Raw genomic sequence first — 19,755 nt, 5'->3', positions numbered from 1 at the left:
CATCTCCCGCCCCAGAAAGTTGTTTTAAGGACCAAATGAGACAATGTATATAAAGCAGTTAGTACAGTTCCTGGGACATAGTAGACACTAAATAAAAGCTATTATTTTCATCTGTCCTGGTGGACAGGATCTAGTCCATGTCCTTTAATGGGTAACAAGCAACATTTAACAAAATTGAGCTTAAGGATAAAGCATAAATGAATAATACAGTTAGATCCTATAAGCCTGCTCATTCATTCAGCTTATGTTTATTCAGGGCCCTCTAAGTGCTGGTAACTCCATTAGGTTAGGAGGGCAGAATCCTCTAATAAGGAGCTGAGGACAGAGTAGAAGAAACAGACCCATAAAAACAAAGTAACAGGGGTGCCTGGGTGGCTCCGTTGGTTGGGCGACCGACTTCAGCTCAGGTCATGATCTCACGGTTCGTGAGTTCAAGCCCCGCATCAGGCTCTGTGCTGACAGCTCAGCTTGGAGCCTGGAGCCTGCGTCAGATTCTGTGTCTCCCTCTCTCTCTACCCCTCCCCTGCTCCCTCTATGTCTGTCTTTCAATAATGAATAAACATTAAAAAAAAAAAGTAACAATTCTTGTACCTTTTTCCTTAGCTAAACAAAGATCTGAGGGTACGCACTCATGCAGTATCCTTGAGAAACCAGATTTCCTGTAAAAACCTACCCCAAAGTAATGGTCCCCTCAGCTCTAGCTTGTATTTGAGGCAGCTTTGAGTATAGATGCAGGAAGGGTGAAGAAGGGGGCGTGGCTTCCTTTGGGACCTGGTGGAAAAAGGCACCCCAGACCCAAAAGGGCCAGGGCACATCTGTCAGGGATAGTTGCTATGGCAGAGGCACCCACTAACATCAGAAAGGCAACCAGCAAAAGCAAGCCAACCCTCCCCCACTCTTTAACTTCTCAAGGCATCATTCCACAGGGCACACACAGCTGCGGCAGGGGCCCCGCCACCACTTTCCTTCCCGCTATTGTTTATAAAACCGAAGACAGAAAAAGCAGCCCTGGTCTGAGATTAATCTTCTCCTCCGTCCAAAGAACTGGAGCATCTCCACCATCTCTGAGCCAAACGTTGTGCATATTCTCTTGAACAAAGAGCATCTGTGACCAGCTGACTTACACACTACCAGTACAGGAAAAAGGAGTCTGTGTCACCGCCACGGCGGGGGCTGTTTTCTCCCTTTTTCCCTTTCCTTTCCTTTGTTTTGGGGGATTTCTTTAAATGCCTTTTTTCAAGGCAGAAGAGGCTCTCCTTTAGAGAACATTTCGTGGTTCGAGGGAGGGTTAAATAAACAAATGATAACAACACCAATCAACCCTCTTTGCTTACAGCCTGCAGAGTCCATCTGCCTCCTGGCTGTGGAGCTACCCACCAGCAAAGGCAAACTAATTAGACACAGACAAACACTTAGGCGATCACACCTTGTGAATGTAAGCGTCTTCCTGTCATTTGGCAAGTCTCTCGGCCGCCTCTGAGCGTGAGACAACAAATCCCCTGCAAACAAGTTCCTCGCTCTCCCGTTAGTGAGACCTAACGGATCACAATGGCTGGAGGTGAAAGGTGGCAGTCCCGTCAGGTAATGACATCTCTCCAACAGCCCATATTAAAACAGCGGCACTTGTTTAGACTAGCCTATTTGCACCTACCTACAGAGGGCCTTTTTAATGTAATTATTAGCCTCTGCCGCCCTGCTTAGGATCTGAAAATATCGTTCATTTTCATCTTGCTTCAGCTACCGCTGCTACCTCCTACTCACTCAGTCACCTCGTCTTCCCACAACCAAGTGCAGAAACAGGCACAAGCTAGAAGAGCTGAATTAACAAGAACAAGCTGGCAGGTGAGCTATGTGACAAAAAAGAAGAAGAAGGGGGGGAAAAAACCTAAGAGATTTGACAATATATTCTAATCACTACCTGTCTGTAGAAATCTCGAAAAAAAAAATTAAATGGCTTTTCTTAGACCAAAAAGTTATCACAATCACTGACCAAACTCAAAGATATAAAAGCAAAGAGGTTGGAATGTAATAATAGTGTACGGCCAATAAAGCAACTGTATGTTGCTTTAAAAAAAAAAAATAGAAGGAGGCTGGAATCTATTGACAGGCTGACTCAGGAGTTCTGATAACTGCTCATCATAGCGCAGAATTTGGCCTTTGACATTTTAAGTAGCTGGAAGGGATGGTCCCACCTGACCTCACTCTGTATTATACAAACAAATGCATCACCATGTAAAAGTTTGGCTGATACATTATAGACCTGTAGGTCAAAGACCAGAATTTATAAGTCCCCCGAAAGGTTTCCATCTCTGCTTATAAGCATCCAGGTCATATTCGGGCAGAGCGGTGAGGCGCTTCATCAGCCCACTATTAATTGTTAAATATCTGCAGATGCTGGGGGCTGTGCCCACTTAAAAATGATGCAGTTGACTTTCTGTCGAGATGGTTTTCAGTCTTGTTCCTCAAACCTTATCAGTGCCCTAGTTACGCCATAGATTCTGGCAGTGGCTCGTGAATGGTTATAAGCAGGGATGATTTTTTTTTTTTAAGACAACTAGCTTAGACTGATATTAAGGAGAGACTTGTGTATGAAGGAATGCACATCTTCCTGTTTTCTTTGTACATTTTTCCCTCTGTCTCTTCACCTCCTCTTCTTCCCCACCACCCCCTGGAGAAAGAGGCAGATTTTAAAGGAGTCAGTTTCCAGCAGAGTCATCGAGGGACACAGCAGCTCCAGAGATAGAGAACAATCTGGGATAAACCTCCAGGGAAGGGGAAAAAGAAAAAAAAAAAAGACCACCTGTAAGGACAGTGGCTAGCAAAGAGCGTTTATTCCCTATTTGTCGACCTGCCTTCTGTGCAAGGTGCTGTGTGGGCAACTGAGGCAAGAGGGAAAATGGGAAATGGTCCCTGGCTCAGTGGACTGGGGAAGACAGGACTAACAATAGTTAAGTAATTAGTCCTCTTAGTTAAGAGGATCCCATCCTTAACTTTCTGACTCGACATGAGATGCCTAGCAGCACACTGAGCACACTGTCAGCACAAGATTCAGAATTGCCACGAGAGAGTGCTGCTCAAAAGTGAAAATGAGAGCAAAAATTCAAATTCAAAACAGCAAATGAGAAGAGGTTAGAGGGAAATGACATTGCTTCTTCCAATAAAGGACACCATTTTAACAAAAGCACTTCAAGAGGAAAATTTTTTAAAAAAATAAGTACTGCTTATAATTTGCTCCACTCTCTCTGGCTCTCTCTTCAAAGCAGAGGACAGGGGACTTCTGTATCAAGATGGTGGCATAAAGTTGTGCTGGCATTGCCTACCTGGCCTTCAACCTGTGATAAAAACAATCCAGATTAACAGAAAGACAAAAACTGGTAACAGCCCAGAAGCTAAACATGACAGGTAATCATAGGCCATCGTCAAGGGGAAGGTCCCACCAACTGCAAATGTAAATGAGGATAGGTTGAAAAACACGTTCTTAAAATATACACACACCATCTTCTGAAACCAAGCAACACGGAGAAAAATGACAAAAAAGGACTTTGATCCCAGTCTCAGAACACACCCCAAGGTACAAGGTCTGCTTGCCAAGAGAGAAGGTGGCCACCCCTCAGCAACACTGGAATGAATGGTCTTCTGAGCTTCCAGAATACTGCTGCCCAGAATAGCTCCTGCCTCTGCACAACCATTCAGAAGGTAGCTATGCAGGGGCTCGGGGGGTAAATGGCAGTAACTGCATCTTGGGATATCGAGTCATCTGCAGAAGATGCATTATAAACAGGGGAGGATTCAGGGACAGCTGTGGAGCAGGCCTCTGGAAGACCATGGCCTCTGGAATGTACCAAGTCATAGGAACCCTGCAGCCCCCTCCTCACTTTCCAGCATCCTCAAAGATTGCACATAGATAAACAGAGAGAGATTTTAAGGCAGTAGAAATAAGCCCTCCTAGTGACAGAATGTACCCGAGTCGCTTGAACTATTCATTGGAAAAGCCATCACAGGGTCAGAGACCACAAGCCATTAAGACCCCAAAATTTCATGAAAACTCAGATTGGAAGAAAAGATGTCCAGCTGTTGGAACTTCCAAGAAGAAGTTCCCCAACACTCGAAATGAGTGGCCAAGGCCAGGGAGGTGACAGCAACACAGAGACAGCATTCTAGAGACCGAGAAAGCTTCAGCCTCTTTGCATTCATTAATTAGTCTGAGGAAGCCACCGTCCTACCCTACCCAGAGGTTCAGGCTGCTGCCCTAACTTCACCTGGCCTTTGCAAGCCTCAGACAATCAACGAAAGGGCGATCTGGCCTCAGGGACCTTTCAGAACAAGTTACAAGGACTTCTCAGGTCAATTTCAGCCAGCTCTTTGTCCATATTATCTAACTCTGAATTTATAGCTCTGACTAGAGACACAGCTAGAGCATATGACGAGGGAAGAAAGTAAAATCATGTTCACTGCATATTGCTTCAGAAAGCAGGGAGGCACAATATCTTTTAGAAATACTTCCATCAAAAAGCCACCTAAAAATGTCAACGCCTAAGCAGAGCTTATGAACCCAAATGCCTTTGTGGACCAGGCATAGGACCAGGCATGTGAATCAGGAGGGCTTGCCGTCATAGGGAGCGGTATGAGCCAGCCAAAGTCTCCAGGTACATCCACAGCCCAATTTGGCTGTTTGTCCTACCAGTTTCTGTCCCACAGCTTAAAGACTTAACCTTAACTGCCTCTAAATGCAGGTATTTGAAATAATACATTCCCAGAAGGCTCTGTAATGCTAAAGTTTGGCCAAACTCTGATTATAAAAGATGCTCTAGGATCAGATGCCGGGGTACACCTTGTATTTTTAACCTTTCCCTTCTGAATGAGAGCAGTAGGAAATACCAGTGGCAACTGCGTGACCCAATGGACAATGTGATTTCGGCAGGAAAAGGGGGTCTCAACTGGGGAGTAAGATGGAATTATGCAGTATCCAGGGCTCCATATGGCCCCTCAGTCAGGGGTACCATTAGAGGACATCAAATGCATTACCTTCTCTCAAAGAGCTGGCTGGGGGCCTTCTCATTCCATCTGACCACCTGTCCCCCTTTCCTTCTCTGTCACAAAGACTCCTTCCTCTCTTCATACTGCACCAGTACCGGCAAGCTCGGCTCTTACCAGTCACAGCAGAGGTGGGGGAGGTGTTGAGATATCAAGGGACTATCAGCTTGATCAAGGCCTGACATCTCTCAACTCTCCTTAGATTGGAGAGAAGTCAGCTGTCCCTCTGGGAGGGAGTTCGAGAAGGTCCCTGGTTCAGAATCCAAAAGTCAGTAAGGAGTGTTCATTCTTTAAAGAACCATGAAGCTGTGCAAAGATGGGAGAAGCCAGGCCCATAAACGTGTGGCCAGGGTTTCTGGATTCCCCAGGCTCTTTGGAACTGTTTGCAATGCAAGGCAGGGTGCTCTGCACTTGGCTCATGTCCAGACAGAAATATTTTACATATGCTTGTGAACCTGTGTTTGGAAAACAGAAAAATCCTTTTGTTAAAACAGGGTGACTCAGGAATAAGAAATTGAGTATGGACAAGAAAAACACAACACAACAAAACAAAACAAAAACCCTCCATCTAGCTCTGCCTAGAATCAGGGATGATTTTTGGGACGGCTTTCTGCAATACTTTCCTGAATGTCCAAACTGAAGACCGTCATATTCTGCTTTTATATCCTGACCCCTCCCTCATTTCTATTCACTATTTTTTCCCAGTGGAGCTCTTTGAATAAACCTGTCACTCCTTGAGGCTGCCTGTCCCCAGCAGCACTGGGCGATGCCAGCCTTCATGCCTGCGGACAAACAAGGCCGAGCTCTTCATCGTATTTAACACTCAGGATTGCTGATTCCTACCGACTTGCAATTGAAGAATGGAACTACTTCGTCTCTGAGAGAGCTCAGTATAGGGTGAAGACAAATTCTAACCATAATTACCTTTCAGCTTTTTTAAAAATCTACTTCCTATTAAACGTGCTTAGCACAGTTCTAGACCCATGAAGTAAGTCATCAACAAATACAGTTGATTGGTTAATTGACCGAGCCTCTTCTGCCAGCCCATGTCCAGAAAGACTCCCCATGGTTCTCCTTAAAGGCTTTGCTGTTGCTCCAGAACATCCTGCCTCAGAAACCCCTGCTTTAAGGTGAAATCACACAGAGAAGAAGAAACATCTGCACAGCAAGGAGCCAACAGAAAGCATGACTTGAAAATGGCCAGAGGCAATGGAAAACCCAATTTCACTTTTATTCAGTAACTTCACTTTTTTAAAGATGAGCCATTGATGTGGAAAGAGAACTTCAACTTACTCTAAATTCTTACTCTAAATTCTCCTGGCTGGGGGAGATGGGAGACCTCCCTAATTTGAGTTTCACATTCCACGGTCTGCGACTTCCATTGCCAGCTCTTTTTTGTCACTCATTAAGGGGTGTGGTCAGTGATAGTCTGAAACCTTTCTGTTTCCCAGACTCCTGTGGTCACTTAGGAATTGAGGCATCTTCCTGTATTTTACGGTGGCAATGGGGAAAATGGAAAAGTAACCACTTAGTAGACATGGTCAGGGCTGACATATTTGACTTTAGGTATTTACATTTTATTTTCAGTTGGAATGTCTGCTCTGGTCTCTCTGCCATCTATAGCATCTCAAAATATGGACATCTTAACCATCTTCCCAGACCCTTCTCAAATGCAGCCCCCTCCACAGAATCCTGATTCTGGGCACCAGATGTGACTTCTTCCAGCAACTGTGGTGTCAGGCTGCCTAGGATCCAATGCTGGCCCTGCACATTCTTGACTGTGGGACCCTGGAAAGGGAATTTGAACTCCCTGTGTCCAAATGCCTCATCCGTAAAATGGGGAGAATAATGCAACCTACCTCAAAGAGCTGTGAGACTCAAATAATGCAAACTGTGAAAAATGCTTAGCACAGTATCTGGTGTGTGTAAATACTTGACTGAAGCTAAGTGCTATGATCAGCTATTAACTATGAAGTCTAAAAGAACTTTTATTCCTCTAGAAGATCTTGCCTTACTTCCTTATATGTATGGTATCTTGCTCATCTCCTTCCTCTCACTGTCCTTACTTGTTTAGAGTGAGCTCTCATCTCCCCCAGACAGCAGGGTTTTAGAAGAGCTGAGGGCAAGTTGAAGGTCCATCTTAGAGGAGTAAGTTGCTTGGAGCAGACACAGTGTCCAGATCTCTGTGGCTGGTTCACGTATGTGTAAAACAAATACATACTGAAATTAAACACACGAAGCTTACACAATGCCTAGCATATGCTAAGCTCTGGAAATATACGTGTTGACTTTTTGCTGACATAATCTTATACTAAGAGGAAGAGCCCAAGTATCTCTGCATCAGTATGTAAAGTACATATCGTTGAAAGCATCCACATACAACTCAGACACAAGGCAGAACACAAAGTCAAATTTTGCCCTCTGGTAACCTGACAAGGCTGAAAAACTCTGACAGCACACAAAAACTTTTCCCAACATGCAGAGCTGTCATCGGCACATCCCCACCTTCCCAGCAACATACCAATGCTGTGGCGGATGCCAGAAACATCAGCGACCGGAGCAAGGACAGTGCCCTGCCCGTAGTTAGTAGTTACTATATTTATTCTCACTCTGATCTGCTGTCAGCTCATTCCCTTCAGCTCTATGGTTATATTGCGAGACAAGATTGCAAATCCTCATCATTCGGCTCGCAATATCTATTTTCAAAATGTTCTCTTGTGAATGCCAGGTAAACCTAACAGTTTTCTTTCTTTAATGTTCCTGGGCACTCTCTGTAGTCAGCATAAATCTTTCCTACATCCCTCTGTGCTTTATTAGAGTTCTCCCCCGGAGAACGCCTTTTGCCGTCCCTCCTTCCTGACGCTCCCACTCTGGCACTTGGTCATTTTAAGCTGCTCTGTCATTCTCCAAAGCGACAAATCTGGGCTCCTCTGTGTCAACATCCAGAAAGCTCTTTGGAATGTGATTCGTGTATCTGCCAGGTCCTGATAGGAAGGAGAAGACCCGTTCAGATGGAATTCTGAAGAAATGTAAGGAAAGACTATTCACAGAGTGGGGTCAGGGGAGAAACACTGGGAAGCCATTGCTGCCATGGGCCTGAAGAAGCAAGAGAAGAAAATAATGTTGCTGGAGACTGGAGAGAGCTGGAGCCATACAGGAGGGGCCAGCCCTCAGAGCCCTACTCTGGGAGGTCATAGCTCTACCAGGCAGGAAGGGAGAGAGGGTGTCGCAGCCAAGGGGTCAACTGCTTGGAGCCCACTGCAGCAAATCAAAAGACAGAGAATGAATCTCACAGGTGAGATGAGGAAGGGAAGCAGAGAACATGCAGCACAATGTACGTAAAGGTTCGGGTATCCAAACCTGTAAATGACATTGCATCCCATCACGCTGCCCACCATGTAAAAGTCCATCCACACAACACACCTTCCAAGGAGCTTCCAACTTGTCCGACTCTCACTGGCAGTGAGAAAGCCACTGCTTCTCACTAAAGAAGGAAAATAGCATAACCTTACCTGTGATTGTGATTCTCTTAGATGTTCCAAAGATTTGTGGGACACCACTTTCTTCTGGTTGCAGAAATACATTAAGGAAGAAACATTTCTCTTTTCCAGTAATTATACCTGAAATTAAAAACAGCCGTCAGTGAGGTATCCACAGAGTATACTTCTTTTTCTTTAAGTGGGAAGTGTTGTGTATTTCAATTCTAGTGGTAATGCAGTGGTCTCAACCTGGATGCCTGTCAGCATTACCTTCAGAACTTGTATCTGGTACAGAATCCCATGACCTGGCCCAGAGATTCTTTACTGAGAATCATTAATTTAAAACTCTGGATGTATGATTAGGAAGCTCTAGACAGAGTTTTTATCCAGGCCTCTTTGATCTATCAATACACTTTAACATGTTAGGCTTTTTAAAGCTCCCCCATGTTAGTCTCAAGACAATTTACTATTTGGAAATGCATATCCAAGGGAAATAGAAATTAACTTTCACGTTAACTTTCACATAATGTCATGCTCTTAAAAAGAAATGAATCTAATTCAGAAACGAGGCTTTTCACATGCAGAATTAAAACTAGTTTGTGACTTAAGGATGGGTTATGTCATTTCTGAAAATTACAATGAACAAACTCAACATTGCTTATATAGTTTTCCAAACCCCGCTCAAATCCTCCCAGAGAAGGACATTGTATGTGCCAGCACATTGTATGTGAAAAGGCACAAAGTTTTTATTCCTCAATATCTCCAATAGGTAATTTTGCCATCCACCTTTATTTTCTTATTTATTGGCTTGTTTACTTTAGCACATTTTATCTTCTGGATTTTTTAAAAACACTCATTTGTGTACATGTATGTTGTGAACATTTTGAGGTCAGAGATTGTGTCTTGTTCATTTTTACATCATCGCCCACAGTGCTAGTCCATTGTAGGTGTTTACTGTATGTCTGTTGAATTAATACATTAATTTAAAAACAAGCGTATTTCTTTGTGGAAAAAAATGTACTAACCTGGTACTAACAGTGCATTTCACTGACATATACCTTTCCCTGTCATACTCACCTACGGTGACATTCTCAAACCTTCCACGCCAGGTACAAAGAAGAAAATCTAGATCTCAGACCCAAATACATTATGTCCAACTTGAACACTAAAGGCACCCAGTGGGTTTCTTATCTAGAACTTCAGAAAACATTCTGTTTCAGACAAATGTTTCTATCTATCCAGTGGACTTTCTTGATTTTAGTATGAGCTCTTTGATTTTCTGTTATTACTCAACCCCTCTACCGGTCTGTTGTGATGAATAACAGGTATCCCTCATTTATTTTTACTCTAAGTCGTTTTAAATGAAAGTCTAAAAGCCACCTACAGAATGAAAGATATCATTTAAAAATAAATAACGACAGATAATATTTAGTAGCCAGGGACTTCAAGAAAAGATGTGTCTGGAAATATCACCCTTGAAATCATGCACATAATGAATAAGGGCCGGAACTGATGAATTTTAATGCAACTAGGCAAAGACCCAAGGCCTGTCACACCAGCTGGTCATTCTTGCTTTAGCCATTAAAAGTGGCCTTTTTTGTGGCTAACAACAGAAATGTCGGTCAATCAGGCACAGCTGTAGGTCTGGGCTTGGAGCCCGCTCTCAGCTCTGCCCCCTCCCTCCCCTTCCCCCAGGCTAGGGTGGAATGAAAGGGTTGAGATTGGCTGTAGGCACGGAGAAAGGGAAAACCAAGATGCTGAAATCCAGATGAAAGATTGATTGCTGCAGCATCTCAGGCCTTAGCCCATTAGGTAAAGTTTAACCCCTGCAAAGCAGGTCACTTGGCAAAAATGGATGGAAAATACAAACTTCAGGTTGAAAGACGGGGAGGAGGCAAGGGGGAAGGCTCCACTGCATATGGTGTTCCATTAATAGGTATCACACTCCATAATGGGAACATTTTTATACAAATGTGTTCTTTGGAATCCAGCCAAGAGCAGGGCACCCTAGTGAAATCACAATGCACAGCTAATGAGCTATTTTTGGTGAATTTGGCACTAGAGACTAATAGAACCAATTTGTCCCCAAAATGTTAAATCATTTAGCGCTTCTTTGGAGGTGCTAAGTGCATCTAGAACTTTTCGGGACTGTCGATAAAAATTAGAGACTACTCAAAAGGCTTCGGTCTTGGCTTGCAAGCCTTTATCCTTGGATTAGAGGGCTGCCGGGCACCTGAGGAGACTCGAGCACAGCCTGCTAGCTGCGGGAAGCAAGTGGTCGGGCAGAGCGGCAAATGCGCTACCCTGACTAATGAGAGACTAAAGAGATACTGACCGTTCTTTACCAGCCATGCTGTCAACCCATGGCTCTGCTGTAATCAGGCAGACGGGATCATCTCCTCCCCACGCTCCGCAGCCCACTAATTCTCTGTCGTGTCACTGCCATTCGCCCAAGCCCATGATCTTGGGACTTTGCCTCCTCCCTCACACTTGCCATTTCCCCTTGTACTTTCCTCCATTCCTCTACACCACCCCTCAGCCTGACACCCCTGGATTTCTGAAACTGTCTGCCTGAACTCCCTTCCACCAGCCTCCCTCACTTCCAACTATCCTGCATATTGATGGAAGATGAATCTTCATTAACTAACGCTCTCAAAAAGTTACTCGCCTATTTGGAAACTTTCAATGGCTCCCCGGTACCCACCACATCAAATTTGAACTCGGCTGTCTGACTGTCACAGCCTTTTATAAGATGACCCTATTCGACCAAGATAGCCTTATTTTCCATGAGCTGTCTTAGCCTGCCTGGCTCAGGAGAATCATTAACCATCGTTGAATAAATAAATCCCTGCTACTGCTCACCCTGGAGCCCACTACAAAGAGTGAGCAAGTTACACAGAGCTGCCAGTGTGAGGAACAGTAAAATCTAAAAGTAAAGCCTGCAATTTAAAGCATCTGCCCTTGTGAATTACATTTTAGAGGTTAAAAAATGGTATTTGTTTTCTTGGTCTGTGACCAGCTCACCCTGTTCCCACAAAAAAAGTCTCCCTCCCCATGAATCTAACTTCAGGCAAATCTATCAAACTATTTTTTTATGCTGCAGTAACAAATAAAAGCAATTTTATTGAGATGGCTGCTTGCCCAATACGTCTTCCGCCCTCATCAGACTGGCTGTGTTCCATGAACACCTGCATTCATGCTGCCCCTGTGCCTTCACATCTGCTTTGCTCTTCTTGGGACACTCTTCCTCTCCACTCCATCCATCCAAGTCCCATTCTGTAAGACTCAGCCCGAGCTCCACCTCTCTAAATTTGGCTGTCATAAATACCCTGGTCCTCCAGGACTTTATTCTTGAAAACTGTATGTACAATACTACTTACTATTAAAGGTTAATATTCTCTCTAGTACTGATTGCTGATTACCTCATGGGAGTCATTCTTGCTCCTCACAAAGTCAAAATTTAAATGTTTCTTTTTATTTTTGAGAGGGGGAGGGGCAGAGAAAGAGGGAGACAGAGGATCCAAAGCAGGCTGTACATTCAGAGTGATGAGCCCGACATGGGGCTCGAACTCACGAACTGTGAGATAATTTAAACTCAAGTTTCCACATAGTGCTATAATTGTAGTAGGTGCCAAATAAATACCTTTGATTGGCTAACCTATTCATGCTTTAATTCTATCCTTACAATGCCTAAGATGGTGCTGAGCATATAATGGGGGCTCAAAAACTCTAGTTAATCAATAATTAGACATTTTCATGGAGCATCTTTTAGTCCACTCATCAAGTTGGAACATTCTCTAACAGTATGGCCAATGTACCAGAGAAGACTAACCATCCTTGCAAAATTTGTGTGCCTCCTTCCATTATACAAAGTTGTCATTGAGAAGCAACTGCCCAGTCAGGCACATTTCCCAGCCTCCTTACATCTAAGTAAAGCCATATATAACTAGTGTTCACCAACGAAACATAAGACAAAGTCATTTCTGGGCCAAAGTGGCCAAGAAGTAGATCTGTCTTACCCACCCTGTCTCCTCCCAGGTGCCACCTGGATGCAGATCCCTTGAGTATTCACAGGATGTTGGAGACTGGTGTTGGAAAGACCCAGGTCCCTGAATCACTAACCACATAGAAGAAACTTCCTGCCAATTGCGTTGGACTGTTACTTCAGGAGAAAGAGACTTTTATTGTGTTTAGCTACTGCAAATCTGGGCTTTGTTACAGCTAACTAATCCAATTACCTACCTCTGGATGAGTGGAAATGCCACTGAGGAGAAGAGTGGTTCAAGATGAGAAGCGGTTAACCTCTCACGCATCAATACATGATGAACTATCAGGCTGAGAACTAATTGGCTTCCAGAGTGTGCCTCTGTACATTTACTGAGGAATTCAGGCATGTTCCACCAGTCCTAACAAAAGTATTTTATTGTACATTCCAGTGCGCTCAGACCTCTGGTTATAACTATTACCTGAAGTTGCCTAGGTCTCCTATCTCCAGCCCAAACCACTTTTCTGAACTAAAGAACTGTGTTGCTGCTAGGTGTCTCCAGCTGGGTGTTCCACAGGACCCTTCAACTTGAGGTCTCTAACACTGATCCTCATTGTCCTCTCACACTCAACTCTGCCATGTTATCCCTCCACCTGGACTTCCTATTTAAGTTAGTGGCACCACCCCCTAACCAAACCCTGCCTATTCTTCCCCTTCTCAATATCTCTCATATCCTGCCCTCTTGTCTTCTCTCACTGCAACTGCTGGTTTAAGGTTCTAATTATCTCTAACCTGAATGATAACCGTAGCCTCCTAACTGTTCTCAAAACCAGTGGTACCTATCTTTTGCAGGGATCACCTGGGGGCCTTGTAAAAAAAATGCTGATTCATGAGATCCAGTCCCCAGTTTCCAATTAGTGGGTCTGGGCGAAGCCTGGCAAGGCAATTCTGGAATGGGTGATCAATAGAATATACTCTTATACTCCTTTTTCACTCTAGTATCTACCCTGCCACCAAAATTATTTTTTCCACCACACAAATCTGATTTTGTTCACTGATAAAAATTCTTCAAAGGCTATACAGTAAAGTCCTTTTGTGAGTTGGTTTCTGCCTACTCATCAGTCTTATTATCCTCCGTTCTCCACCTGACCATTGATTCTCCAGTAATTTTGTTCAACCACCTCCCTCTACCTTTGTATGTTCTCTTCCCTTTACCTGTTACCCCTCCCCAACATACCGCTTGGACAACTCCTACTCCTCACTCAAGTCTCAGCTCTGACAGTAACTCCTCTGGACAATGGGCTTGACTCCCACAAATAAACATGGATCTTTCTACTCCTTCTACCTACCTCTGCCATAGCAATAATATGTGGGGATCATTGTATGTGCATCCATCTTCCCACTAGCCTATAAACTTCTCCGGGACAGGGACCATATCTTTGTATCTGTGTGTTCACAATACTCAAACACTTGCTCAGTGAAATAATAAATTATCATAGACCTAAATATAAAAGCCAGACTATACTATAAAACTTTTAGAAGAACACATAGGAGAAAATCTTCATGACCTTGCATTGGGTAAAGAGTCCTCAGACATGACAACAAAAGCATGATCCATAAAAGAAGAAATTAGTAAATTGGTCTTCACCAAAATCAAAAAGCTTTGGGATTCTTAAAATACCATTATGAAAATGGAAAGACAAGCCACAGACCAGATGAAAATATTTGCAAATTAGATTTCTGATAGAACCTATATACAGAACATATAAAGAACTCTTATACTCAGAGAAAGACAAAACCCAACTTAAAAATAGGCAAAAGAACAGACATTTCACTAAAGAAGATACACGAATGACCAATAAGCACATGAAAAGATGCTGAATATCATTAGCCATTAGGGAAATGAAAATTAGACCTTCCGTGAGATAGCCCATCACTCTCACTAGAAAAACTATACTACAGGGGCGCCTGGGTGGCGCAGTCGGTTAAGCGTCCGACTTCAGCCAGGTCACGATCTCGCGGTCCGTGAGTTCGAGCCCCGCGTCGGGCTCTGGGCTGATGGCTCAGAGCCTGGAGCCTGTTTCCGATTCTGTGTCTCCCTCTCTCTCTGCCCCTCCCCCGTTCATGCTCTGTCTCTCTCTCTCCCAAAAATAAATAAACGTTGAAAAAAAAAAAAATTTAAAAAAAAAAAAAAAAAAAAAAGAAAAACTATACTACAAAAAAGACACTTAAAAGTGTTGGCACGGACATAAATGGGAATCCTTAAAACACTGCTGGTGAGAATGTAAAATAATGCAGCTACCTTGGAAAACAGTTTGGTAGTTTCCTAAAAGTTAAAAATAAATTTACTGTATGATCCAGCCATTTTACTACTAAATGTCTACCTGACGGAAACAAAAATGTAATCTATACAAGAGAAATGTATGTCCACACAAAGACCTGTATGTGAATGTTCACAGCAGTATTATTTATAGCAGCTAGAAAGTGGAAACCATCCACGTGGCCATCAACTGGTGAACAAACAGGTTGGATTGTAGTAATGGCCACACAAATCTGTAAATTTACAAACCATAACTGAATTGTACACTTAAAACAGGTGAATTATTTTTAAAGATTAAAAATTCAGTCTGAAATTATATAAAAGGCCCCTAAGTATCATTCAATTCTCCTTTCCAGGCATTTTCACTGGTTAAAACTGACATTGCTGTTAAACTACTACTATGGAAGGCACAATTTTATATCAACACCGTTATATGTTATCAAAAGCAAACTTTGGAGGCACCCGGCTGGCTCAGTCAGTAGAGCATAGGGCTCCTGATCTTGGGGGTGTGAGTTCGAGCCCCATGTTGGGTGTAAAGATTCTTTAAAAATAAAATCTTCTTAAAAAAGCAAACTTTGCTCATCTTCATTGTACTGCAGTTTGTATATCCATCTTCTGAACACAGAAGAGAGTAAAAGATTCTAAAGCATCAAAGTCAGCCAAAACAAAGCTCCCCACTTCCCTTCCATGAACACCAGCCTCACGCACCTATGCCCATATCTGCAACCATCGCTCTAAAAACTCCTCTGCCTTGCCCTCACATTTTCAATTCTACCACTTACCCATACCTTACCATGGGCTGTGCATGTGACCTAACAGAAAATGTCTGTGAAAGCCCTAAGTACACTCCTTATAAGTAATACCAATTGTATTTAAATAAAGAAATCTATTGGTGAAGTCTAGGCCCAACTGCTCTGTAACACTCTGAAAATGAACAGGAAAAAAAAGATTAAAGCCATAGGACACTACATGATTTTATGTGGCTGGCCTTAAACTCGGGTTTGTGCCTCGCTGGACTGCACATTATCAAATCACTGTGTCAGTCAATGCAGTTAAGTCATGTGAGTGACATACGTGTCAGTACAGAGCTATTCCTTACCCTAAAAAAAAAAATGAGGTAGACTTTTAATTCTGCTAAAGGTCCCCTGACCCAAATCCACAGTTGATAGAAATGTTTAAGTTCTGACATTACTGAAGATAACTCGTGCAAGCCAAAAGATTTCTTTCCCTCTTCCACCCTCTTTTTTTTCAACCTGTCCTCCAGATTACAAGCATTAGCCCTTTTCAGCCGAGACTCAATCGATCATTTCATTTCTTCATTACAAATCTTAAGACGACTGCAGCAAACAAAAAATGGAATTTGACTTGCTGATGTTTAATTATTGATGTGGCCTTTTGAAAACATATTTGGTTCTCTGAAACGGTTTCTCAGAACTGTGCTCCGTTTCTCATTGGCTCCTATTTTGTTTGTTCTTGGCCTCTGCGCTCCTTTTCGATTTTCCGCAGGTTAGCAAGTGCTGCATCGTCTGCTTTTGAAATGTGTCTTTAGGCATGCTTTTGTTTGACAAGGAATGCCAAGGCTGAGCTGACAATCTGTTTGAAAATCTTTTTCCAGGTATACAAGATCAGTGAGCCTGTTCAATGTATACTGTGATTAGAATTTTTCTTCAGATATTTATATCAACATTTCAGTTTTAGGGAGAAATGTTTTCTGAGCCTACCTGTCAAAGAGAAACTTATAAAAAGGTAAGGAACTCTATCATTTATATATTCAAATGTAGAACTACATTGACATCCTCCTCGCAAAGCGACTAAAAAAAAAAAAAAAGAGGCAACCGACAAACACACAGCCACCAACCGTCCCATAGGCTGGGACTGCCATCTCCTTGGGAGCCCTGGCCCTCAGCTATGGGACTTCAGGATGGAACCTGGCAAGACTTAGGAGATTTTTATCATATGAGTTCGTTTCCTATACACTTTCCTTTAGAGGCTGGGAGAAGCAGTGGCAACAGCGTGAGAAAATAGAGCTAGTGAAGGAAAAATTGTCCCTACAAACCTGTGTGTTAGGACAATCTGCCAACAACAGTTTATAAGTAGATGCTTTCTTTATCTGACAGCTTCAGTATTCAACTCAGTTTGGCCAATATTCATCTTATCCCCAGACAAATTTGAAAGTGGAACACATTTTACCTAAGACCTTACAAACCTGGAACATATTATTTCAAAATAAAAACGTGCTTTAAAAAGCTACTTCTTTTTGAAAAACAAAGTTTAGTGTGTTACAAGGAAGGGGTGCTACTTTGGCCACTGGTTAGTTATCTAGACGACAACAGTCAGGCTTACACTACTTTGTTGTAAGAAGACACCACAAAGGGCAATATAATAAAAAATTAGAGTGGAGGGCCATATCAGCTCAAGAGATAATTAAGTATTTTGGTTTGCAGAAATACCCACGCAGAAAAATTAATTTCAAATTTGGTTTATTGAGTTATTAAATCTGTTGACTAAAGTAGGCCCGCCTGAAAAGTCTTTCTCAACCTTTCCAGTTGGCCGTGACATGCAATAGAACATTCTGCAGTTCCTTACACACGCACCACAATTCAGACAGTGAACTAATTATCCTTGGTTGTAAAAACCAGATTTTACTGGACTACATTTGTCTCTGTTAAATTTTATAAGTCAACCATTTCAGTAACAAATATTCATTGATCACTTATGAGATACCAGGCACAGTTCCAGATACTGGAGATTTAACTGCAAACAACACAGTCCCTACACTCAGGGAGGCTCAGTCCAGTGAAGGTGGAAAGACAGATTTACTGTCAACAGGTGAAAAACAATAAAAGGACTTAAAGACACCAACATGTAAATAGCAATATCAGCCATTTTAAATTCTCTGCAGAATAAGATGGGAAGAATAAACAGATAAAGTTTGAGATCTTGTGTAGCTTTCTTTGGGGAAAAAAAAAAAGCATCTCAGACGATAATGCTTTAATTTTGTATAATCCATCATTGTTCCCAGAGCAACATTGACATAACTGTGTTCCCTTCTTGATAGTCTTCTATCAAGAAAAACAAGTTCACATGCCACCTGATTCTGCCACTGAAATGTATGAATGCAAGATGTTTTTCAATTAAATAACACTGAGGATTGGGAAATCTTTCTTTTTGTTTTCAAGCGCTAACCTATGATGGTAATATACATCAATCCAAGTTTCTGCGTCCAACAGAGGAGGCGGAGGAGACAGAGGCAGGAGTGTCACAGAGCCGTTTACACTTCACTGAGGTCTGAGTGCCAGAGCCTCATTTTAATTGCTCGTCCCAGGAGCACTGGTTCTATGTGCTGCTCTTATACACACACTTAGAAAGACCGAGAAAAGATGTGCCCATTGTGTGGTTAAGTGGCTCATTTTCACACAAGTGAGGAGTACCACCCCAGATGGATGGCTGTCCTAATATTCCCCTATAGCCACGGAGGAGCCATGGCAATAAAGGGGATGTTTTTCTTGGTGACAATTCATGGTAGTTTGGCTGACTTGGTGCAGCTGTTTCAGTCTTTCACAGAAAGAGGTAAACCCATGCCAGATACCTGGAGTGTTGCTTTTAAAAATGTCGCAAGATCCCTGTGATGTGGCCCGAAAAAGTGTCAGAATCGGTACTAGTGAAGTGACATGGAAAAAAATAAATGTCATTTGAAGTTGGAGGAGTATATATACAACCTATCTATTTCATTTTGCGTTTCTGCTCGCTTTAACTGGACACATTATACAGAATCTCTTATTTTTCTGCAGAAATTCCAGCCAGAGTTATACATGAATCCCCAAGATGAGAATACCTAATATACTTTGGTAGGTGTTACTATGCTCACAAATTCAAATGATAAAAACAAACAGGGCTTTGCAAAACATGTATAAAACCAACATACATGTTAATGCCCATGGTCTACCAGCTTAAGATAGAGGGCCCCAGAGAGAAACACTTCAGAATTCCATAACTACACCTACTTCAGGCCCTGTTTCAGGAATGAAGAGTAGATAATCATTTGTTTCGGATGCAGAGGAGGTGAGCAGGGAATTTGAAAGGTGAGAGAAGGAATATTCTTATTGGGGATAAAATGGAAATTATTTACTCTAGCAATCCTCATTATCCTGTTGATTTCCATCCTGCTGACACTAAGAGGTTCTCTTATCTCCCTCCCACCCCCACCCCACCCCCGCTCTTACAATTCTCTATTCCCTTTGATTTCATGACAAAAATTTGCAAGTCTAAAACTTATATTTCACTGAAATATTAGTATTCAAGCTCCATGTATTAAAAGGAGGAAGAGGGAAGGCCCCCACTTTCAAATCCACAGTCAACCCTTTAGTATGAGAAGTTTGACAAGCAGAATCACATGTCCGATGATCAATGCATTATCAACATTTTACCTATGTGGGTTTCATTGGCTTTTTTCTAGTGTAGTTATTCCATGCAAAATTCTAAATTCATATCAAGGTAGAATTAAGAACTGCATTTTTTAAAAGTGTGCCTGATGTGCAGAAAAACAATAAAATCTAATTAATCTTTTGTTTTTTTCATGAGACTAGAAACACATTTTACCTGTGGTCTATCGTACGGAACAGATCTTCCTGAAAAGGAAGGTATCTCTTAGACCAGAAATATTCTCAGGGCATGAGGAGGAAAATCCATTAAAGAGTTTAATTCTGCTAAAGTAAGATCCCTAGTTGCCTTGTGCCCGAGGCAATTCATGCAAAGGGTGCAATTTGAAAACTTGATTAAGTAGGCTCCACTACCATTCCTGAGCATAGTACCCTGTCTGGTTGCCTTTAGCTCCCTAAGACCCTGCCTGAAATTCAACTTCCAATTCATCAATACCATACCGTGCAGTAAACTTGAGTCAGCCTGGTGAGAATCCCAGCCCGGCAAATCTTATAAAC

This window comes from Prionailurus bengalensis, chromosome C1 (assembly GCF_016509475.1).
Source record: "Prionailurus bengalensis isolate Pbe53 chromosome C1, Fcat_Pben_1.1_paternal_pri, whole genome shotgun sequence".
NCBI lineage: Eukaryota > Metazoa > Chordata > Mammalia > Carnivora > Felidae > Prionailurus > Prionailurus bengalensis.
Note: the sequence above shows the minus strand (reverse complement) of the source record.